This window comes from Phoca vitulina, unplaced genomic scaffold (genome assembly GCF_004348235.1).
Source record: "Phoca vitulina isolate PV1807 unplaced genomic scaffold, GSC_HSeal_1.0 scaffold122, whole genome shotgun sequence".
Classification (NCBI taxonomy): Eukaryota; Metazoa; Chordata; class Mammalia; order Carnivora; family Phocidae; genus Phoca; species Phoca vitulina.
In genome coordinates, this window is record NW_022589825.1 from 373,562 (window position 1) to 398,157 (window position 24,596).

At 38.1% G+C, this 24,596-nt stretch overlaps 1 long non-coding RNA gene and 1 pseudogene across 4 annotated transcripts in view; one reads left to right on the forward strand and one right to left on the reverse strand.

Moving 5' to 3' along the window:
- The window catches only part of LOC116628544, a 7,589-nt pseudogene extending 1,425 nt beyond the window's left edge, over positions 1 to 6,164 (reverse strand).
- LOC116628545 overlaps positions 1 to 24,596 on the forward strand; it is a 91,209-nt gene that overhangs the window by 38,334 nt on the left and 28,279 nt on the right. For all 4 annotated transcript variants that reach the window (XR_004298637.1, XR_004298640.1, XR_004298639.1 and 1 more), the window contains one exon: positions 3,535 to 3,675. This is a non-coding gene — a long non-coding RNA (uncharacterized LOC116628545). The remainder of the gene's footprint in view (positions 1 to 3,534; positions 3,676 to 24,596) is intronic.

The window sequence follows — 24,596 nt, forward strand, 5'->3', positions numbered from 1 at the left end:
GTGTTCCATGATTCATTGTTTGCTTATAACACCCAGTGCTCCGTTCAATACATGCCCTCTTTAATCCCCATCACCAGGCCTACCCATCCCCCCACCTCCTCCCCTCTAGAACCCTCAGTTTGTTTCTCAGAGTCCATAGTCTCTCATGGTTCGTCTCCCCCTCCGATTTCCCCCCTTCATTTTTCCCTTCCTACTATCTTTTTTTTTTAACATATAATGTATTATTTGTTTCAGAGGTACAGGTCTTTTCTACCTTTAGTTGTGGAGTTTGCTCTGCCAGTCTTTGGGTCATTTTCTGGGTTATTTCCATTGATGTGAGTGTTATCTAGTTGGATCCATAGGATGAGGTGAGCTTAGGGTCCTCCTAGTCCATCATCTTTTTTGTAATTCTCCTCTTCTAATTGACATTTATAAGAATTTTTCTTCTAGATACAAGTCCTTTATCATATATATGATTTGCAAAATTTTCTCCCAGTCAGCAGCTTGTCTTTTAATTCTCTCAATAATGTCTTTGGAAGAACAAAGTTTTTAATTTTGAGAAAGTCTAGTTTTTCAATTTGTTTATTTATTGTCTTGATTTTGCTTTTGGTGTCCTATCTAGGAAATCTTTACCTAACTTGGGGTCGGAAGGATTTTCTACTGCGTTTTCTCCTAGAAGTTTTATATTTTAGCTTTTTATTAAGTCTCTTGTTCATTTTGAGTTGACTTTTGCATATGGTGTGCTATATCTATCACAGTTGATGTTTGTGCATATGGAGACCCACTTGTCCCAGTACCATATGTTGAAAAGTCTACACTTCCTGCACTGAATTGCCTTTGTAGCTTTGTCAAAAGTCAGTTATTCATTTATGAGTGGTTCTATTTGTGGACTCTTCATGTTGTTCCTTTGATATACAATTCTATCTTTATCCCAATACCACTCTGTCTTGATTACTGTGGATTTATGATGAGTCTTGAAATAAGACAGGTCTTATTTCAAGACCTATCCTCCCAATTTATTCTTTTTTTTCAAAGTTATTTTCATATTCTTGTCTCTTTTTATTTCCACATGACTTTTAGTATAAGAATGTCAACTTATGTTTTAAAATGTATGCTAGGATTTTTATTGGGATTGTATTGATTCTATAGGTCAGTTTGGGGAGGATAGATAATAATACTAGGTCTCCTCCCTCAAGGAGATGATATATCCTTACATTTATTTAGGCCTTGTTTAATTTCTCTCAGCTGATGTTTTGCAGGGGTCACAGTACTGGCCTTGCACATGTGAATATGCATGTGCTATATAGTTTTCTCTATGTAGTTCATACTTTTTATGCTATTGTTAATGGCAGTATTTTGTGTTACACTTTTTAGTTATTATATTTTCACTGAACTCTCAGTAGGAAAATGTTGCTGAGTAATGTTTCTGGTTGAAAGCACAAGTTACTTAAGGATGGAAAAAATACTTGATGTTTAAGACCTATATTAGTCAGGGTCTCCAGAGGAATAGAACCAATAGAGTGTTTATAGATAGATAGAGATATATTTTCAGGAATTGACTCATGAGATTTTGGAGACTTGGCAGAATCTAATGGGAGAACCTGCCAGGCTGAAGACTCAGGAAAGAGTTACAGTTGGAGTCTGAAGGCAGTCTGTTAGAGAACCACAAGGTACTGATGTTGTAGATGATGTCAAAGGCAGTCTACTGGCAAAATTCCCTCTAGATCAGGGAAGATCAGCCCTGTGTTCTGTTCATGCCCTTCACCTGATTAGATAAAGCCCACCCACGTTATGGAGAGCTAATTGCTTTACTCAAAGACTGCCCATTTCAGTGTAAGTCACATTCAGAAACACTCTCACAGAAATATCCAGTATAATGTCTGATGAAATATCTGAGCACTGTGGCCCCACCAAGTGGACACACAAAATTCATCATCACAATATTCATTTGCTTAGATTGCCTTATTGGCTTTTAGATGTGATTGGCAATATACTGATCCTAGGGAATCAAATGTCCCATGGGAAATTCTACAGGTCATCTTCAGAAAATTAGTTACTAACATGAAATAATTTAGTGGCTTTTAACTTTATTTGTTTGGTTTGAATTGAATTGTGGAGTTTTCCTCCTTTATCCCCAAACAAATCCACCTCAATTAATTCCTTGGATCTTGGGTGGTAAGAAAAAGAGGGAGTGAGCACATATGAGTGTGTGTGTGTGTGTGTGTGTGTGTGTGTGTGTGTATGTGTGTAGCTGTGAGGAATATTTCTTGTGAGGAATATGTGAGGTGAATTACTGTGAGTTATGTCAGTCCTCCTTAGTTCCTAGCACATGTTAGGAGACAAGTCAGGATAGTTGCTGTTTGTTTTTTCCCAGCTTTCCTTGGACAGCATGGTTACTCTGGTGACTCAGTGATTACTGGGGTATTTCATACAGAGTGTAAATGCATTTGTGATTCTTGCCTGAATCACTCGTTACCATGATAGCTTTTACATGTTGATCTTATAATTGTCATTCCTTCTAGATTTATAAATTGTCATTAAAATATTGGGAAGTGGGGCACCTGGGTGGCTCAGTCGGTTAAGCCACTGCCTTCGGCTCAGGTCATGATCCCAGGGTCCCGGGATCGAGCCCCGCATCGGGCTCCCTGCTCAGCGGGGAGCCTGCTTCTCCCTCTCCCTCTGCCTGCCTCTCTGCCTACTTGTTCTCTCTCTCTCTCTGTCAGATAAGTAAATAAAATCTAAAAAAAAAATATTGGGAAGAGCTTTTCCATCTCTATTATTTATTCATTCATTCATTCATTCATTCATTCATTCATGTATTTATTTTATTAGTATGACTCATGGATTTTTATTTTGCTCAAAGGCTTACCATCTATACACAGTATAATTGTGTAGTTTGATGCACACATTGTTACCGAATTGGCCAGTGTTTACCGCTTCAAATTAGGTTCTGTGTCTATTTGTCACCTCCCAAAATACTTTCAGTATGTACTTTGTTCTGCAAAATGGAGTATTTCCCAAAATATAGAAGGAATGTAATGTTGCCTCTGACATTAATTTGATAGCATGAGTACCAGATAGAATAGTTGGACATGGGGCGCCTGGGTGGCTCAGTTGTTAAGCGTCTGCCTTCGGCTCCAGTCATGATCCCAGGGTCCTGGGATCGAATCCCACATCAGGCACCCTGCTCGGCGGGAAGCCTGCTTCTCCCTCTCCTACTCCCCCTGCTTGTGTTCCCTCTCTCTGTGTCTCTCTCTCTGTCAAATAAATAAAATCTTTAAAAAAAAAAAAAAGAATACTTGGACATGGAGCAGCAAGCAGGGATGAGCCCACATTTCCATGATGTGAGAGCTTCAGTGTCACTGCTGTGTACGGGAGGGGGCTGTGGGATGGAGCTGGGGAAGAGGAAGAGTGTCACTGCACAGCTTCCAGTGACCTGAGTGAGGACAGGCAAGCACATCCTCGCCCTTTTTCCCTGCCTTTCGTGTGTTCTCCCTTCCTCTCACTTTCCTCTGTATTCCATGTGCTGAATGATCCCCTGTCTCTCCCTTCTAGTGGAACAGCAGAGCAGTGTGTGAACTGTGAGCCCCAGAAACAGGAAACAATAGAGAAGAACCAGGTGTGATGTCCAGTGTGCTAGACAAATTGCTGGAACAAGAACAACAAGATCAGGGTCCCATCGTTGGGATACTTTAGGTAAGTCACTACCCTTCCTCCAGTGTCTTTTATATAACAGAATAACAATACCCAACTCTCCCAACCACTCAGGAGTATTGTGGACTTTAAGTGAGATCCCATGTGAGAAAGGAATCTGTGGTTATAGGTGGGAGGGAAGGACCAGTGCCCTTTTGAGTAATTTATTAACAGAGACACACCACGTATCACAGAACTCTGCAAGGTAGGCATTAAATAATGGTACAGAAATGTTAGATGTTTAGATCAGGAGTTTTCCAAGTATGGTCTATATACCCCCTCATCAAGTTGGCATGGAGTGCTTGTTAAAATAACAGGTACAGAAGATCACCCTAGGTCTGCTGTATCCAAAACAGGGAGGTGGAGTGAGAATGATTTCTCCTGTGTGTTATGGTATTCACCCAAGATTGAATAGCACTGCTGTGAATTTGCAACAAGGGTTTCTTAAAATTTTGAATCATTTAATGTCTTATTTTGATGTCAGTTTCTTTGGAAGCTCAGCTTTAAATATTTGTGTGTGCTCCCAGTGGATCAGAAAGGGAACAATTCTTTCTTTTCAGTCATACTATTCAGTGTTTATTTGGGAAGGACTGCCATAGTTTCTTAAGGCTCATGTAACTAAGTACCACAAACTGGATGGCTTAAACCATAGAAATTTATTATCTCACAGTTCTGGAAGTTAGCCCTGATCAAAGTATTTCCAGGGCCATGCTTCCCCCCAAATCCTTTTGGGGACTATCCATGCTCCTTCCTAGGTTCTGGTGGTTTGCTGGCAATCTCTGCATTTATTGGCTTGCAGATGTTGGCTCCAATCATTGTCTTCATCATCACAGTGTGTTGTCCCTATTTTGTCTTCACATGGCTATCTTCTCATAAGGACACCAGTCACATTTGTTTGAGGACAGACCCTACTCCAGTATTAACTAATTGCATCTGCAGCAACCCTAATTTCAAATACGGTTATGTTCTGAGGTATTGGTGGTTCAGACTTAGCATATCTTTTTGGGGGTGATGCAGTTCAATCTATAACAGCCATTGAAGTAGCCACTTGCCATGGATGCATCACATTGAACAAGACAAGGCAGCATCCCTGGTGCTTTGTTTCTAGCCTGGAAAAACTGGCAATAAGCAGGTAAGCAAATTAATAGGCAGGAGAATTTCATATGGGATGAGTTCTTTAAAGAAAACAAATGTATCCATTGCGTAGGAAATGATGGGGACAGGGAGTGTTATAGATGGTGTTGTCATTGATGCTGTTTCTCAGGCAGTGACATTTGAACTGAGTCCTGAACAAGAGGAAACCGGGCCTGGGCTGGTATTTTGGTTTGTGATGTGTGTGGTGCTAGTTCCAGGAGCAGAGGATGAACTCAAGTGGCCAGAGTCTGGCAGACAAAGTGCCAGTCGTAAGAGATGAGATTGAAGGGCAGACAGGAGCCACATATTTTGGGCTGTGTATGGAGATTGGAGTCATTCTGAGTTTGGAGGGTTGCAGTATGGGAGCAACAAGATCTGATTCATGTGCTCACAAGGTGACTCTGGCTGAGTTCACAATTAGATATCTAAAATTTTTTTTAAATATCAGGGGAAAATGGTTTGTTTACTATGATACCCATCCTGCTAGGAAAATTCATAAGTGTATTAAAGCAGATTCATTTTCCACTAACCGCAGACTACCTGGTGTTCATTGATTTATCTCTTCCCTCATTATTGCCAGCTGATGTACATTGTGGACTGTGCAGAGTGTCCCTACCAGAAAACAGGGTGTTCACCTTCTATTACCCCATCTCTGCAGGCTACACAGACCAACTTATACTCCCTGTTTGTCATCCCCTGTCCATGACACAGACCACAGCTGCCCAGACCCCACTCCGAGCCCCATCCTCTCTTAGTTATCTATTTCCTTTTCTGCCCTGCATTGCCCTTTGCATGCCTGCTACAGACTGCCAAAGCATGCCACTGCCACCAGGTGTTTTTTTTTAAGTTTATTTATTTTTTTTAGTAATTTCTATACACAACGTGGGTTTCAAACTCATGACCCTGAGATCCAAGAGTCACATGCTCTTCTGACTGAGCCTACCAGGCGCCCTTGCCACCAGGTGTTTTGATGTCTCCGGACCCCATAGTATATCACAATCTTATTTTACATCTATCATTTTTTCAGGTGTAAAGTCATTCTGTATAGGTTCACAGCCTGGGTTTTTAGGGTGGTTATTGTTATTTGTTGTTTTTTTTTTTTACTTCTTGCAAACATTCTGTAGGACCGAAGTTTGATGCTGGTGGTACGTTGATGCCACCTTGTGACAAAATCCTGAACTGCAGCTTGAACAGGATAATGGGAACAAGGGGCTGGTGACCCACAGAACTTTCTGGAAGTCAGGATGGAAAGGGGAAAACTCCTTGGATACAGTTATATTGATGGCCTGTCTCTGGACATTTTATATAAATGGAATCATGCAACATGTGGTCTTTTGCATATTTGGCTTTACTGTCATAGCATTTTCAATGTTCATCCATGTTATAGCACATATCACTATTTTATTCCTTTTTCTTTTTTTTTTAAAGATTTTATATCTTCATTAGAGAGAGAGAGAGCATAAGCAGGGGGAGGGGCAGAGGAAGAGGGAGAAGCAGACTCCCTGCTAAGCAGGGAGCCTGATGCGAGACTCGATCCCAGGACCCCAGGATCATGACCTGAGTCAAAGGCAAACGCTTAACCAACTGAGCCACCCAGGCGCCCCTGATTCCTTTTTATTGCCAAATAATATACCACATTTTATTTATGCATTCATTAATTGATGGAAAATTGGGTTATTTCCATTTTTGGCTATTATAAATAATGATGCTATGTATGTCCATGTCCAAGTTTTTATATAGACATATGTTGTCATCTCTCCTGGCTGTGTACCTACAGTGGGATGCTGGGTCATATGGTAACTGCTGAAGCATTTCAGGAATTACCAGAGTGTTTTCATGACCCTGACAGTATTGAGGAGTACAGGCATAGTCTTGTTATTTTTTCTCCTGATTAGATTGAGGTTATGCATTTTGGGAAAGAACACCAAAGAGTTGAAGTGCCCTCGCATCACATTACATTTAGGAGGACCTGATACCAATATGGCATCACTGAGATGTTGACCCTCAGTATGAGGTTAAGGTGATGTTTGTTTAGTTTGACTAATGTACAGTAACTATTTTCCATTCACCTACTATATTCTTTAGATGTGAATCACTAAGTCAGTCCTGACCTCAGGGTTGGGAAATGGAATTAAGGTTCACCTCATGGAGACAAGGTATCTACATATGTTATTTTGAATTATTTGATGAAGATAGTTTGTCTCTTGTCACCTGTTTTTTTATTATTTCAAATGTTTATTTATATGAATCTTTATTCATATACTTATTTTGTAGATTGCTTTTTATTTTATTTATTTTTTTAAAGATTTTATTTATTTATTTGACAGAGAGAGAGACAGTGAGAGAGGGAACACGAGCAGGGGGAGTGGGAGAGGGAGAAGCAGGCCCCCCGCCGAGCAGGGAGCCCAATGCAGGGCTTGATCCCAGGACCCTGAGATCATGACCTGAGCTGAAGGCAGTGGCCTAATCAACTGAGCCACCCAGGCGCCCCTAGATTGCTTTTTAATGGATACATCCCAAAAGGAAGTCTACCATCATGATTTAAATAGTGTAGAAGAAAAATTTGACTGAACACTAAGGAAACGGCAAAAGAGTTCCCTATCTCCACCATTATATATTGCCACCATTGTAGAGTGTAAATACGCTATATTAGACAATACTTTTATACTATATTTAATCATGGCAGATTTTAGAAGCACATTATAATTTTACATGAGTTTATTGCATACTTGGGCTTTTTGAGGAAGAAATAAAGAATAGGTAAGACAGCTTATTGAAGTGACCATAAAAAAGTATTGATAACATGGACAAAACATATTTGTAAAATTTTTTTTCAATGAAGCAAAAGTATGAGATATGTGGGAGAAAATGTATGCTTCATTTGAAAGCCCATTATCTAAAGTAGTCTTTTAGTTATCTACCTCTGACTCTATGGAAGGTATCTTACAACTTAGCTTTTTTATATGACTGTATTGCAATACAATCCTTGTCTATACCCAAGCAATTGAATCTTTTCTGGGGGAAGGAAATCCTTTCCTCTCGGAGAAATACTTGTTTGTTTCTATTTGAACAATCATTTCAACATTCCTGATCTGTACCTATGACAATGTGGTAGTCATTGAGCTGGCAAGTGTAATTTCTGTGGAAGGATGGGGGAATGCTGCCTCATAGATGAGGAATGAAGACTGAGTTGCAGGACAAGTTCAGGGACATGTGAATTGAGTATCAGGGATTCTTAGAATTCTGATGTAAAGGCGAGAATATATGTAAAGAGGAGAGCAGCTAGAGATGTGGACAGAGGCCCAGGGCATTAAAGCATATTTTGAAATCCTCAATCGTAAAAGAACTGAGCATGTTGAAATCTTAATGGGAAGGCGCCATCTCATACTAGATTTAACTTCTGAATTAACAACCCCACCCTTTTCACACTTTACTTCTTTGTTTCCATTCTGGAGGAGCCTAAAACTTAACTAAAGTGATGGTGTAGAGTTTTTCTTAATTCCTGTTAATTGGATGAATGGATGGATAGATGCATGCATGCATGCATACATGTAGGAGGTGTCACACATGTGCGGGGGGGAACTCATGGATATTTACATTCCAGGCAGAGCTCTTCTTGCAGCTGAGTGAAGCCATGGTGCTGGTCGCTGAGAGAATGTACCCTCTCAGAACTGTGCAGCTGATAGTTTTGGTAGTTTATATATGGTTCTAGGAATTCATCCGTTTCTTCCAGATTGCCTAATTTGCTGGCATATAATTGCTTATAATATTCTCTTATAATTGTTTGTATTTCTTTGGTGTTAGTTGTGATCTCTCTTCTTTCATTCATGATTTTATTTATGTGGGTCCTTTCTCTTTTCTTTTTGATAAGTCTGGCTAGGGCTTTATCAATCTTGTTAATTCTTTCAAAGAACCAGCTACTAGTTTCGTTGGTCTGTTCTACTGTTTTTTTTTATTTCTATATCATTGATTTCTGTTCTAATCTTTATTATTTCCCCTCTCCTGCTAGATTTAGGCTTTATTTGCATTTTTTTCCAGCTCCTTTTAGGTGTAAGGTTAGTATGTGTATTTGGGACTTTTCTTGCTTCTTGAGGAAGGTCTTTTTTTTTTTTAAGATTTTATTTATTCATTTGGCAGAGAGAGAGAAACAGCAAGAGAGGGAACACAAGCAGGGGAAGCGGGAGAGGGAGAAGCAGGCTCCCAGCCAAGCAGAGAGCCTGATTCGGGGCTCGATCCCAGGACCCTGGGACCATGACTCCAGCCAAAGGCAGACGCCCAACGACTGAGCCACCCAGGTGCCCCTTGAGGAAGGTCTATATTGCTATATATTTCCCTTGTAGGACCATCTTTACTGCATCCCAAAGGTTTTGGACTGTCATGTTTTCATTTTTATTTGCTTCCATGTATTTTTTTTTATTTCTTCTTTAGTTTCTTGGTTAATGCATTCATTCTTTAGTAGGATGTTCTTTAATCTCCATGTATTTGTGGTCTTTCCAAATTTTTTCTTGTGGTTGACTTCAAGTTTCATAGCACTGTGGCTAAAAATAAGCATGGTATGATCTCAGTCTTTTTGTGCTGGTTGAAGCCTGATTTGTGATCTAGTATGTGATCTATTCTGGAGAATGTTGCATGTGCACTCAAAAAGAATGTTTATTCTGCTGCTTTAGGATGAAATGCTCTGAATATATCTGTGAAGTCCATCTGATCCAGTGTGTCATTCAAAGCCCTTGTTTCCTTGTTGATCTGCTTAGATGATCTGTCCATTGCAGTGAGTGGGGTGTTAAAGTCCCTACTATTATTGTATTTTTCAATGTGTTTCCTTAATTTTACTATTAATTGGTTGATATAATTGGCTGCTCCCACGTTAGGGGCATAAATATTTACAATTGTTAGATCTTCTTGTTGGATAGATACTTTTATTATGATATAGTGCTCCTCTTAATCTCTTATTACAGTCTTTGGTTTAAAATCTAATTCGTCTGATATAAGGATGGCTACCCCAGCTTTCTTTTGATGTCCATTAGCCTGATAAATGGTTCTCCACCCCCTCACTTCCAATCTGGAACTGTCTTTTGGGTCTAAAATGAGTCTCTTATAAGTAGCATATCAATGGGTCTTGGGCGCTTTTTTTATCCATTCTGATACCTTATGTCTTTTGATTGGAACATTCAGTCCATTTACATTCAGAGTAATTATTGAAATATATGTATTTAGTGCCATTGAATTACCCATAAAGTCGTTCCTGTAGATTGTCTCTGTTCCTTTCTATTCTTTGTTGCTTTTGGTCTCTCTTTCCCTTTAATATGTCTTCAGAGCTGGTTTAGTGGTCATGAACTCCTTTAGTTTTTGTTTGTCTTGGAAACTCTTTATCTCCTTCTATTCTGAATGACAGTCTTGCTGGATAAAGTATTCTTGGCTGCATATTTTTCCCATTTAGCACATTGAATATATCATGCCAGTCCTTTCTGGCTTGCCAGGTCTCTTTGGACAGGTCTGCTGCCAGCCTTTTGTGTCTACCCTGGTAGGTTAAGGACCTTTTCTCCTGAGCTGCTTTCAAAATTCTCTCTTTGTCTTTGCATTTTGCAAGTTTCACTATGATATGTCATTGTGTTAACCTGTTTTTGTTGATTTTGAGGGGAGTTTTCCGTGCCTCTTAGACTTGAATGCCTGTTTCCTTCACCAGGAAGGGAAGTTCTCAGCTATAATTTGTTCAAATAAACCTTCTGCCCCCTTTCTCCACTCTTCTTCTATGATACAGATATTATTTTGTTTTACGGAATCGCTGAATTCCCTAAGTCTACCTTCATGATCTACTGGTTTTCTTTCCCTCTGCTTTTCAGCTTCATTATTTTCCATAATTTTATCTTCTATATCACTGGTTAGCTCCTCTGCTTTTCCATCCTCATGTTTATGGCTCCACTTGGGACTGCATCTGAGTTATAGCATTTTTAATTTCGGCCTGAATAGATTTTAGTATTTTTATCTCTATAGCAAGGGATTCTCTAGTGTCTTCTATGCCTTTTTCAAGTCCAGCCAGTATCCTTATAATCATTGTTTTAAATTATAGTTCAGACATCTTACTTATAACTGTATTGATATAACTGTATTGTATAACTCTATTGATTAAATCCCTGGCTGTGAGTACTACCTCCTGTTCTTTCTTTTGGGGTGAATTTCTCTGTCTCGTCATTTTGTCCAGAAAAGAAGAAAGAAGAAAAAAAAAGAACAGCAAGAACAACAACAACAAAATACAAAAAATCTAGATCCTGGGTGTGTTTTGGTCTGCTTGTTAAAAGAAACTAGATCTTAAAATAAGAAAGAAAAAAAAGTCTAAAAATAAAATAAAATACAATGGAAGCAAACAAAAAATAAAAAACATATAAATATATATAAATAGATATAAAAATAAAAAATAATTGAAAAAATAAAATAAATGAAAAAATAATAAAAAATAAAAAATAAAAGTACAAAGGAGGGTAGATTCTATTTTCCCCTAGAGCTGAAGCTTTGCAGCCCTCTATGATCAGTAAACTTGGTGCAAGGGAGCTGTTTATGCTGGTCTTCTGGGAGAGGGGCCTGTTGCGTTGATTCTCAGGTGGACTTGCCCTGGTGGAAACGCCCCTCCAGGACTCAGGGAGGCAGGGCTTGGTGTAAGCGGCTCCAGACTCCACTAGGTGGCACTGTTTGGTCCCTGAAGCCTTTCAGCACTGATGGGCAGGGCAGGATGAATACAGCAGCCCAGAAGCTGAAAATTTGCGCCTGCCTCTCTTCAGTGAGCCCTCACAGAAGAGCAATCAGTCACTCTTGTCTCCCTGGTTTCCGTCAGAATCCTGTGTTCATCATGCCTGTGTTGGAGCTTTTTTATCTCAGGCTCATGCCTGAGTTTCAAAAGTCCAAATTTTAGTGACTCCTGTGGCACAGATCCAACGCTGTTCCTCCTAGGGAAGGTCTCACTCCACCTCCGCCATTTGCCAGACCTGAACCAGAAAGCAGTCACACCACCACTCAGAAGTTCACAGTTTATGGCAATACGAAGCAGAAAGCTGGCACCTAGAGTCACTGTTCTCAGCTGGTTTCCACACTCCTATGCCTGGGAACAATGCAGCACTTAGGCACCACCCATTCTTCTTGCAACCCAGGGGATCCTCGGACCATGATGTCACACCGGGATCCTGCCTTGCTTTGCCACCTGAGCACCTTTAAGCCAGGCATGTCCCCCACTGTAGCAGACTTCCAAAAGTTCTGATTTTGTACTCTACTGCTTATAATACTTTGTGGTAGCCTCCATAAGCAGGTTCCCTCCCCGTGGCTGTATCCTCAGCTATATCACACTGGATTCAAGTCTGCACACCTCCTACCTTCCAAAAGGTGGTCGCTTTTCTACTTGTAGACTTGCAGGATTTGTTCTCTCAGACCTCTGATTGATTTCTCAGGTGTTCAGAATGATTTGATAACTGTCTAGCTGTATTCGAGGGATGAGATAAACTTGGGGTCCCCCTATTCCTCTGCCATCTTAACTCCTCCTCCCTGCAGACCTGATTTATCTTGTAACTGGAAGTTTGAACATTTTGACTACATCTACCCATTTTTTCTTCTTTATTGAGATATAATTAATGTATAATATTATGTTGGTTTCAGGTATACACCATAATGACTCTGTATTTATTTTGTGAGATGACCACCACAATATGTCTACTTAACATCTGTCAACATACATAGGTACAAAATTTGTTTTGTGGTGGTAATTTTAAGATCTACTCTGGTAGTACCTTTCAATATGCAATACAGGATTAATAAATATAGTCACCATTCTCAACATTACATCCTCATCACATTTTTATTTTATGAATGGAAATTTGTACTTTTTGCCTTCTTCAGTCATTTTGCCCACTGCCCACCCCTCATATAGATATTTAATGCCTCAAAATATTCTGTTGTTTTTTTTTTTAAGATTTTATTTATTTGTCAGAGAGAGAGCACAGGCAGAGGGAGAAGCAGGCACATCTTCTTTATCCATTCATATATTGATGGATACAGGACTATTTCCATAGTTTGGGTATTGTAAATAATGCTGCTATAAACATAGGGGTGCATGTATCCTTTTGAATTAGTGCTTTTGTGTTTTTTGGTAAATACCCAGTAGTGCGATTACTGGATCATAGGGTAGTTCTGTTTTTAATTTTTTGAGGTACCTCCATACTGTTTGCCAGAGTGGCTGCACCAGTTTGCATTCCCACCAGCAGTTCACAAGGGTTCCTTTTTCTCCACATCCTCACCAACACTTATCGTTTCTTGTGTTTATTATTTTACCCATTCTGACAGCTGTGAGGTGATATCTCATTGTAGTTTTTTTTTTTAAAGATTTAATTATTTATTTTGAGAGAGAGAGAGAGAGTGGGGGTGGGCAAAGGGAGAGGGGGAGAGAGAATCTGGAGCAGACTCCCTGCTGGGCATGGAGCCTGACGTGGGGCTCGATCTCATGACCCTGAGATCATGACCTGAGTCGAAACCAAGAGTCAGATGCTCAACTGACTGAGCCATCCCAGCATCCCTCATTATAATTTTGACTTGCATTTCTCTGATGATGTGTGATGTTGAGCATCTTTTTATGTGTCTTTTGGCCATCTGGATGTCTTCTTGGAGAAATGTCTATTCATGTCTTCTGCCCATTTTTTAATTGGATTATTTGTTTTTTGGGTTGAGTTGTATCAGTTCTTTATATATTTTGGATACTAACCCCTTATCAGATGTGTCATTTGCAAATATCTTTTCTCATACAGTAGTTTGCCTTTTAGTTTTGATGATTATTTCCTTCACTGTGCAGAAACTTTATTTTGATGTAGTCCAAATAGTTTGTTTTTACTTTTATTTCCCTTGCCTCAGGAGATATAACTAGAAAAAAGTGGCATCAACCCATGTCAGAGAAATTACTGTCTGTATTCTCTTCAAGGATTTTTATGGTTTCAGATTTCACATTTAGGTCTTTAATCCATTTTGAGTTTATTTTTATGTATGGTGTAAGAAAGTGGTTCAGTTTCATTCTTTTGCATGTGGCTGTCCAGTTTTCCCAACACCATTTATTGAAGAGATCATCTTTTTTCCCATTGGATATTCATTCTTCCTTTGTTGAAGATTAACCATATAGTTGTGGGTTTATTTCTTGGTTTTCTATTTTATTATATTGATCTATGTGTCTATTTTTATTCTAGTACCATACTGTTTTAATTACTATGGCTTTATAATATAATTGAAGTCTGGAATTGTGATACCTCCAGTTTTGTTTTTCTTTTTCAAGATTGCTTTGGCTATTCAAGGTCTTTTGTGGTCCCATATAAATTTTAGGATTGTTCGTTGGTGTTCTGTGAAAAATGCTCTTGGTATTTTGATAGGGGTTGCACTAAGTGTGTAGATTTCTTTGGGTAATATAGACATTTTAACAATATTTGTTTTCCAATCCATGAGCATGGAATGTCTTCCCCTTTGTTTTTGTTGTCTTCAATTTCTTTCATCAGTGTTTTATAGTTTACAGAGTACATGTCTTTCACCTCTTGGTTAAGCTTATTCCTAGGTATTTTATTATTTTTGGTGCAGTTGTAAATGGGATTGTTTTCTTAATTTCACTGCCTGCTGCTTCATTATTAGTGTATAGGAATGCAACAAATTTCTGTACATTGATTTTGTATCCTGCAACTTAACTGAATTTGTTTATGAATTCTAGTAGTTTTTTGGTGGAATCTTTAGGGTTTTCTTTATAGAGTATCACATCATCTGCAAATAGTGAGAGTTTTACTTCTTCCTTACCAATTTAGATGCTTTTTATTTTTTTATGTTGTCTAATTGCTGTGGCTAGGACTTCCAGTACTGTGTTAAAAAAAAAAAAAGTGGTGATAATGGACATCCTTGTCTTGTTTCTGATCTTAGGGGAAAAGCTCTTAGTTTTTTTATAATTGAGTATGATGATCACTGTGGGTTTTTCATATAAGGCCTTTATTATGTTGAGGTATGGTCCCCCTAGACCCACTTTGCAGAGGGTTTTTTTAAATCATGAATGGATGTTGTACTTTGTCAAATGCTTTTTTTTACACCTACTGAAATGACCATATGATTTTTATCTTTTCTCTTATTGATATGATGTACCATGTTGATTGATTTATGAATATTGAAATGCTCTTGCAACCCAGGAATAAATCCCACTTGACCATGGTGAGTGATTTTTTTAACGTATTGTTGGATTTGGTTTGCTAATATTTTGTTGAGGATTTTTGCATCTATATACATGAGAGATATTGGCCCGTAATTCTTTTCTTTTTCTTTTTTTTTTTTTTTTTTGTGGTATCTTTTCTGGTTTTGGTATTAGGTGATATTGCCCTCATAGAATGAATTTGGAAGTTTTCCTCCCTCTTCTGTTTTTTGTAATAGTTTGAGAAGAATAGGTATTAAGTTTTTAAAAAATGTTTGGTATAATTCCCTGGTGAAGCCATCTGGTCCTGGACTTTCATTTTTGGGGGAATTTTTTGATTACTTTTTTTTGATACTTAATTTTTGATTCCATTTCATTGCTGGTCATTGGTCTGTTCAAATTTTCTATTTCTTCCTGCTTTAGTTTTGATAGGTTATATGTTTCTAGGAATTTATCCATTTCTTCTAAGTTGTCCAATTCGTTGGTATATAGGTTTTTATAATATTCTTTTTCAATTGTTTGTATTTCTGTGGTGTTGGTTGTCAGTTCTCCTGTTTCATTAGTGATGTTGTTAATTTGAGTCCTCTCTCTTTTGTTTTTTGATGAGTCTGGCTAGATGTTTATCATTTTTGTTGATGTTTTTAAAGAACTAGCTCCTGGTTTTAGTGATCTGTTCTATTGTTTTTTAGTTTCTGTATCATTTGTTTCTGCTCTAATCTTTATTATTTCCTTTCTTCTACTGGTTTGGGGTTTTGTTCTTCTTTTTGTACCTCCTTTAGGTGTAAAGTTATGCTGTTTATTTGGGATTTTTCTTGCTTCTTGAGGTAGGCCAGTATTGTTATAAACTTCCCTCTTAGAAGCACTTTTGCTGCATCCCAAAGATTTTAGACCCTTGTGTTTTCATTTTCATTTATTTCCATGTATTTTTTTATTTTCTCTTTGATTTCTTGGTTCACCCATTCATTGTTCAATAGCATGTTATGTAACCTCCGTGTATTTGTGCTCTTTCCAGATTTTTCTTGTGGTTGATTTCTAGTTTCATAGCATTGTGGTCAGAAAAGATGCATGTCATGTATGACTGCAGTCTTCTTGAATTTGTTGAGGCTTGTTTTATCGCCTAATATGTGATCTATTCTGGAGAATGTTCCTTGTACACTTGAAAAGAATGTGTAATTCTGCTGTTTTAGGATGGAATGTTCTGAATATATTCATATATATGAATATATGAATATATATGAATATATATGTTAAGTCCATCTAGTACAGTGTGTCATTCAAAGCCACTGTTTCCTTTTCTGTTTGGATGATCTGTCCGTCGATGTATATGGGGTGTTAAAGTCCCCTACTATTATTATATTACTATTAGTTATTTCCTTTATGTTTGTTATTAACTGTTTTATGTATTTGGGTGCTCCCATGTTGGGTGCATAAACATTTGCAGTTGTTATATTCTGTTGTTAGGTTGTCCCTTTTATTATTATGTAGTGTCCTTCTTTGTCTTGTTACAGTCTTTGTTTTAAAGTCTATTTTGTCCAATATAAGTATTGCTACTCTGGCTTTCTTTTGACAACCATTTGCATGATAAATGTTTCTCCATCCCCTCACTTTCAATATGTAAGTGTCTTTTGGTCTGAAATTAGTCTCTTGTAGGCAGCATATTGATTGGTGAAAAAGAGAAGTTTTTTAAAATATGTGTAATGTAATGATTTGGGGAAAGAATATGTGTAAATGAACACATTCTGTACAGCAGCATTCCTTCCTCTGAAGATGTGTATGACACTGGAGTAGTTAGTTATCCTTTGTGAGCTTGAACTTGCTCATCTGTACAATGGGCATATTGATATTTACCTCAGAGAACTGTTATGGGAAATGAGCAAACATTTAGAGAGCACCTGATACATAGTATTTCAGCAAATATATGTATGGTCTTCACTGTGTTATTTCACAAATGAGTCTAAAAATGAACATCTTATAGCGGTCTTTCAGATTGGGCAGAAGGAAAAGAAATGAATACATATTTATATGATGGCATAACTTTGGTATTTCTTTATAGGATGAATTACCTGAAGATGGTGGAAATGAAGAAGCAAATCATCACCTCTTTTTTTTTTTTTAATGTTTTCTGTTCTTTTCAACTTTCATTTTGACACTAGAATAGCCATCTTCCTTTGAGCCCCAGAAAGGAGACAGTAGTAAATAATAGAGTATCAAGATGGATCTGCTGTCCCAAATACCAGATTGGTCCTTGCCCATAGGACCATGGGTAGTCCTTTCCCCTGCTCTGGCCTCAGTCCTAACAGAACAATGAGTATAAACCCAATGGTTAGGTACAGGGACTTTGGACTCAAAGTTGCTTGTCAACCTAGGAAAATTTAATGACTAATTTTATGATCTTTAACAAATATTGATTCATATGTGAAACCACATGTAATGAATATACATTATAGATGCATGCATAGAGTTTGTAATGGGAGGAAATGCACAAATGTGGTACTCTTTTTTTAAACTAATAAATGGTAGGATTGCTGATTGTGTATTTCATTCTAGATTTCACTGTTTTTCCCATAATTTCTAAATTAGTATGAGTCATTTTAAAAATCAGTATTGAAGGTCATAAAGAAACATTGCTTATAAAATATTTTAGAAATTCTTAAAATAATATAACACTTCTATATCTTCCTACTAAATAATATCACATATTGTTATAACTCATTTGAAGTATTTTCTGGCTGCAGTAGTCTTCTTATCCAGAGGTAGCCACTCACAAGAATTTAGATTTTTCATTCTCAACACATTTATAGTTTTTTTTAACATATGTATATATCCTTATGTGAAATATGCTATTATTCTCTTGCATGTTTTATCTATGTTTGCCTGGCTATAGTCTATGTGTGGGTTTGTGTGTGGATTTTGAACATTCTTTTAATTGTTTGAAGGTATTTCAGGAGACATTTTCACAATGTATGATTTTCATGCTACTTCTGGAATTTAGAAATTTATTCCAATCCCCTTCCATAAGATGAGCCTCCACTGCACTCATGCTTTTTAAGGCAATAAGAGTGTATTTATTGAAACTGCTCCCTGAGATACATGGAAACCCATTTCCTCAGAAAGTGGCTTGGTGATTGTGCAGTTGGAACAAGGAATATTATTCATTTTGAGAAGTTTTCTCAAAAAAGTTGTCCTAAAGTACTTTCTTCTGCTACAGGGATAGCCTTGCAAGGAAGCCACTTTTCCTGAATACATGTATACAGGACTCTTTCATCAGACAACAGATAAATACTCAGTGTAGTTCTTGACCTTTCTGACTGTCCCTGTGCAGCATTGCTGGGTGGAAAAGTCTGTTCAGTTCTTGGGTTTGTTAATAGGGAGACCACCTGCCTTATAATGAATCTAAGCCACATTCTCCAATATCTCCTTTATGAGGAATAAAGTCGATGCATTTTCCTTCTTATTTTTTTGTACTGTATTTTAGTTGGCTCAGGGCCCAGATGTGGAGAAGGGTGTACTTTGGGGTCCCTTAAAGGCCAAAGCTTTATGAAGCAAGAACATAGGAATAGTTTGAGAGCCAGAAAGACATAGAATAAGAGAAGAGCTGTGGACCCACCCCTGAGGAAGAGGCAGAGGAAAACACGTGCTCCATAAGGGCAGTTTGCTACAAGAAGTTTGAAGAGAGAGGCCTGGGCTGTGCAACCCATTTGTCCTTCCAATCTCACTAATCAGATAAGTGATTCTCTAGGTAGAGGAAGGAGTGTTTAGAGAGGTTAGATGGGTTTGGTCATGGATGTGCCTACCTGGAAGAAAATATTGGGAATGGAGGACAAGAATTCCCCAGGATAAAACCAATGTATGGTTCAACTGACTAAGTTTCTGCCTACTAACTAACTGACTAGTAGTTTAGGCCTGCTTTCCTGAAATACTCTGAGACTACTATACCTCCCTGGGTCTCAGTGTACTTGTTTCCAAAAACCAAGTTCTGCTACCCATTGATGGAAAAGCCAATACTCAAGAGATGAGTTTTGATTGGAAAGGATATGAACTTAATTCAGAAGGCCGGCTGCCTGGGGAGAAGGTGGACTCTTGTACAAAGGCCAACTCTGAGATTTCTGCCTGGACCAAGGATTTTTTAAAGTGGTTTAGGGCAGTTAATCAATAAGGGCAGTACAGTGGTCCATAACATTTCTTGATTATGTGCAGACTCAATGGTGCCAGCTACAGACGTTATCTCTGTGCTAGGAGGTTGTGCTAGGGGGCCTGGTCCCTTAGTGCCCGGTGGTTGTGCAACAGGGTTTGGTTCCTGTTTCCTAATGTACAGGAGTGGTCTGTTCAAGAATGCATGATGTATAGATACGTGAAGGAAGGTTAATCAATTCACATGTGCTAAAGGTAGTTGCTAAAGTTTAAAGACTACTAGGTGAGCTGGAGGCACTGAGGAAGCTTCATGCCGTTAATACTCCCCTTAATACTGTCTCTTTAAGGCAAAGAAAATTTCTGACCACAGGGACATTCTTTGTTCCATCAACAAGGGCAGAATTCTGTCAATTACCAGGTTTCAGTCTAGAGCCTCTAATTACTATCTATGCTTTCTCATATGGTGGCCTGAAGAGCAAAGGTGTTTTGCTTTTAGGGGAAAGGAAGGGGTTGGATGAGTATGCACAGGCATTTCAGGTGTTGGAGGAACACCTTAAGCATCTGGGTTGCCGTAGAAACACTATGTCAATTGGGGTTTGTAACAATTTTTTATAGAGACATAGGTGCCTTGGTGGAGATTGCAGGGTCCTGCTTTCAGGTGTTTGGGATTCATTTGAGGGTGTGGTTCCCTGTGGTGGGGGCTGAACCGTTCTGGGGTGTGAGAAGACAAAGAGTCCAGATCCAGGTCACCTCTTTCCTGCTTTGGGGTTCAGTGCACCACCTGTTTCATAGGTAAAGCAATTGGGGTCCTGCCCAGCCCCGGTGAGTATGGGTCCTGCCCCAGGAGTATCCTGTAGCTGCTTTTTTCTAGAGGCAACTGCTCAGGAGGTAAGACAAGCAATGACTCTGAGCCCCAGCTTCCCCCTCTGTAATATGGGGATGAGAATGTTTTGCCCACAGGATCTCTGGGAACATTCAGTAATACACATGAGCAAGTCCATGAACCTGTGGTTACTGTGGGATCATGAATGTCTGTATGAATTCAGGCTACTTACTCCTTTTCCATGTTGCTGGTAGGGGATAAACAAGGACAGGAGAAGAAAAAGCCCTGTGAGACAGGAGGAGAAAAAGCCCTGTGAGAAGTCCATTATAATGTGTCGTTATAACCAGACCACAATTGTGTCACTGTCATTGTTATTAACCTAGTGCTTAGCATGGTTCTGGGCACATATACACAAGGAAAGCATAGTGATAGGTGGATCTGTCTCTTATAGATGAGCTCATATCATGTGTCTGAAGGAGGCAGGTTCTGAGGATCTGTGTCCTGATAGCTGCTGAAGCTTCTACTCCAGATTCAAGGGCAGCAGTCCTCAATAGACCCCATTACTTCACATTCTTGGTGGGATATGAACCCTGGATCAAGTGGGTTCATTGATATGAAGAATATCATGTAGTATAATAGCTCCTGTAAGGGTCACAAACTAACTTAAAGAAGCTGCTCTGATCTCATCATGGGAGAAGAGGTTTAGCGGTGGAATTTCATTCCATCAGCAACTTCATGCTGTGTAGTAGCCCTTGTGCCCCATCTTAGAAATACCTATTTTTTGCTGAAAACAATAAATTGTCTAGATGGTGCAGGAAGTTGGTCTTAATATGCATTCGCAGTAAATATATACCTAAATTGTTCTCACAGTGTAAATAATAATCTGCAGTTCCCTTGTATCTCATAGATGAGTGTGGATGTGCAGTTGTTAGATCATCCTAGCAATTTGGCATTGTAACATAGATTCTTCTCCAGTGCAGTTTTTGCCATATATAATATGACGTATATATAAATGTAGATATACGTTTTTAAAAGAGCCAGATAATTTCCCAAATGTTAGTTTGAAATGTCAGTGACTAGAATTTAATATATTTTTGAATTGAAATGTAGTTGACAAACAATGCTACATTAGTTTCAAGTGTACAACAGAGTTTCTACAAGTCTGTAAGTTATGCTATGCTTACCATAAGTATAGCTACCATCTGTCACCATACAGCCCTATTATAATACCATTGACTCTATTCCCTATGCTCTACCTTTCATCTTCATGACTTATTCCATCAACAGAAGCCTGTACCTCCCACATCTCTTTAAAATTTAATATTTTAAAAAATATTTATTACCTTAGAATTTGCCCTACTACAATGATACTCAACCTCTTTCCAAAAATTAACCAGTTCTCTTAAATATAATTATTATTTTCCTAATATATATTGTTTCAGTACTTCAGAAGGAAGTGGACACCAACTTTCTCTAAAAATTGGGATAAATTTCATGGCAAATGATGTTTCTTCTTTGGTTTATGTAGTGTGGACCAATTTGATTGGATATAGTGTGGCTCTGTTAATAGTATAAGAACATAATTGTGGGAGGGGCACCTGGGTGGCTCAGTTGTTAAGCGTCTGCCTTCGGCTCAGGTCATGATCCCAGGGTCCTGGGATGGAGCCCCGCATCGGGCTTCCTGCTCAGCGGGAAGCCTGCTTCTCCCTCTCCCACTCCCCCTGCTTGTGTTCCCTCTCTCGCTGTGTCTCTGTCTGTCAAATAAATAAATAAAATCTTAAAAAATAAAAAATAAAAAAAAAGAACATAATTGTGGGAAGTTTTCACACAATTCATTTAAATGCATCAAAGAATTAGGAATATATAAATATATGTCAAATACTTTATGAGGTATGCTTGACATGCAATGCACTACATATATTTAATAAGTATATGCTTTAATCAGTTTATATATATATGTACTTATGAATTTAGTACTACTGTCAAGATAATGAACATATCAGTCACCTCAAAAAACTTCTTCAACCCCTTTGTAATGCTGCCATCTGCCTCTCTCCAATGTCCCTGTCTATGTCTCCCTACCTCCTTCCTAGGCAACCACTGATCTTTTGTCACTATGGATAAGTTTTCCTTTCTTATAATTTTATGTGAATGGAATCCTACAATGTGTTCTTTTTTGTCAGTCTTCTTTTGTTCAACCTAATTATGTCTAGATTTATGCATTTGTTACATGTAAGAATATTTACTTTTTTCCTTTTTTTAAAGATTTTATTTATTTATTTATTTATTTATTTAGACAGAGTGAGCAGAGGTAGGGGAAGAGGGAGAAGGAGAGAATCTCAAGCAGACTCCCCACTTAGCACAGTGATCATAACCTGAGCCGAAATCAAGAGTTGGATGCTTAACCGACTGACCTACCCAGTCACCTCAATTTCCTTCTTTTTTTTATCATTGATTTATATTCCATTATGTGGATATACCACAATTTGGTGTTTCCATTCACCTAGTCATGCATATTTGGGTTATTTCCAATTTGGGGCTCTCATAAATAAAGTTGCTATGAACATTTAGGTGTAAGTTTTTGCTTGGACATATGGTTTCTTTCTTTAATACTTAGGTGTATTTACTCAGAGGAGTTATAAAATTAACATTGTAAGAAAGTGCTTAGCCTTTTTCCCGTGTGGTTGCACCATTTTTTGTTGCCACCAACAGTGAGTATATGAGAGTTCCATTCTCCACAACCCTGCCAGGACTTGGTATGGTCAGTGTTTTATTTTAGCCATTCTCAGAGGAGTAGTAGGATTACATTTCTTAAATGACTAATGATATTCAGCATCTTTTCATGTAATTGTTTGACATGTGCATATCTATTTTGGTGTATCTTTTCAAATATGTTGACTACTTTTTTATTGGAGTGTCTGTTTTCTTCTTATTTTCCTTTGTGAGATTTTAAATTCTGGGTACAATTCCTTTATCAGGTATGTGATTTACAAATATTTTCTCCTGGTCAGTGGCTTATCTTAATTCTCTAAACATTGTCTTTAAAGACAAAAGTGTTTAGTTTGAGGGAGTTTAGTTTTTTAATTTGTTCATTCATGGTTTTGATTTTGCCTTTGATGTCATATCTAGGAAATCTTCAGCTAACGTAGGATCACAGGATTGTTTCCTTTGTTGTTCTCCACAAGTTTTATACTTTTAACTTTTATAATTAGGTCTTTGATTTATTTTGATTTGATTTTTGCATATGGTGCAATAAAGGATTACAGTTGATGTTTGTATATATATAGACCCACTTGTCCCAGCACCATTTGTTGAAAAGATTATTTTTTCTCCATTGAATTGCCTTTATAGCTTTGTCAAAATCTCTTGTCCATATATGTGTGGGTCTATTTGTGGACTCTTCATGTTGTTCCTTTTATATACAGTTCCACCTTCATCCCAATACCACACTGTCTGGATTACTATGGATTTATAATGAGTCTTGAAATAAGGTAGTGCTTATCCTCCAACTTTATTCCTCTTTTTCAAAGTTATTTTCATAATCTAGGTCTTTTGAATTTTCACATGACTTTTAGAATAGGACTGTCAGTTACTTTTAAAGAATTTGTGCTAGGATTTTTACAGTGATTGCATTGAATCCACAGATCAGTTTGGGGAGAATAAATGTCTTAACAATACTGAGTCTTCTGACCCCTGAATACAGTATGTTTCTCTATTTATTTAGGCCTTGTTTAATTTCTCACAGTAACATTTTGCAGCGTTCAGAGCATAGGCCTTGCACACCTGTGGACTTAGGTATGCAACATAGATTATCTCTATATAGTTCATACTTTTTGTTGCTGTTGTCAATGGCTGTATTTTTACTACAATTTTTACTGAACTGTCAGTAGCCAAATGTTATTAGGGATTGTTTTTTGGTGAAAGCACAAGTTACTCTAGGACAGAATGCTCATGACAGAAAGCACAAGTTACTTTAGGACAGACCTAAAACTTCTTAACACCTGTATTAGTCAGGGTTCTCCAAAGGAACAGAACCAATAGGATGTTGATATGTGGATAGAGAATTATTTTAAGGAATGGACTCATGAGAGTGTGGAGCCTTGGCAAAATCTAATGGGAGAGGCCACTTGGTTGGAGACTCAGGAAAGTTACAGTTGGGAGTGTGAAGGTAGTCTTCCTGAGTACTATGAGATACTGATGTTGTAGTGAAGTCAAAGGCAGTCTCCTGGACAAACTCCTCACTAAGGGGAAATGGCCCCTCTGGTCTATTCGTGTCTTCACGTGATTAGATGTGGCCCACCAACCCTAAGGAGGGCTAATTGCTTTACTCAAGATCTACCTATTGTAATGTACATATCATTCAAAAACACTCTCACAGGAGCATCCAGAATAATGTTTGATCAAATATCTGGGCACTGTGTCCCTGCCAAGTAGAAACATCATCACAATATTCATTTGCCTAGATTTCCATATTATCTTTTAGATGTGATTGGCAATGTATTGATCCTAGGAAGTAAAATGTTCCACAGAACATTCTACAGGTTGTCTTCAGAAAATCAGTCACCAAAATGAAATAGTTTAGTAGCTTTCAATTTTTTTGTGTGTGATTAGAATTTAATTGTGAAATTTTCTTTTATTCCCAAACAAATCCACCCA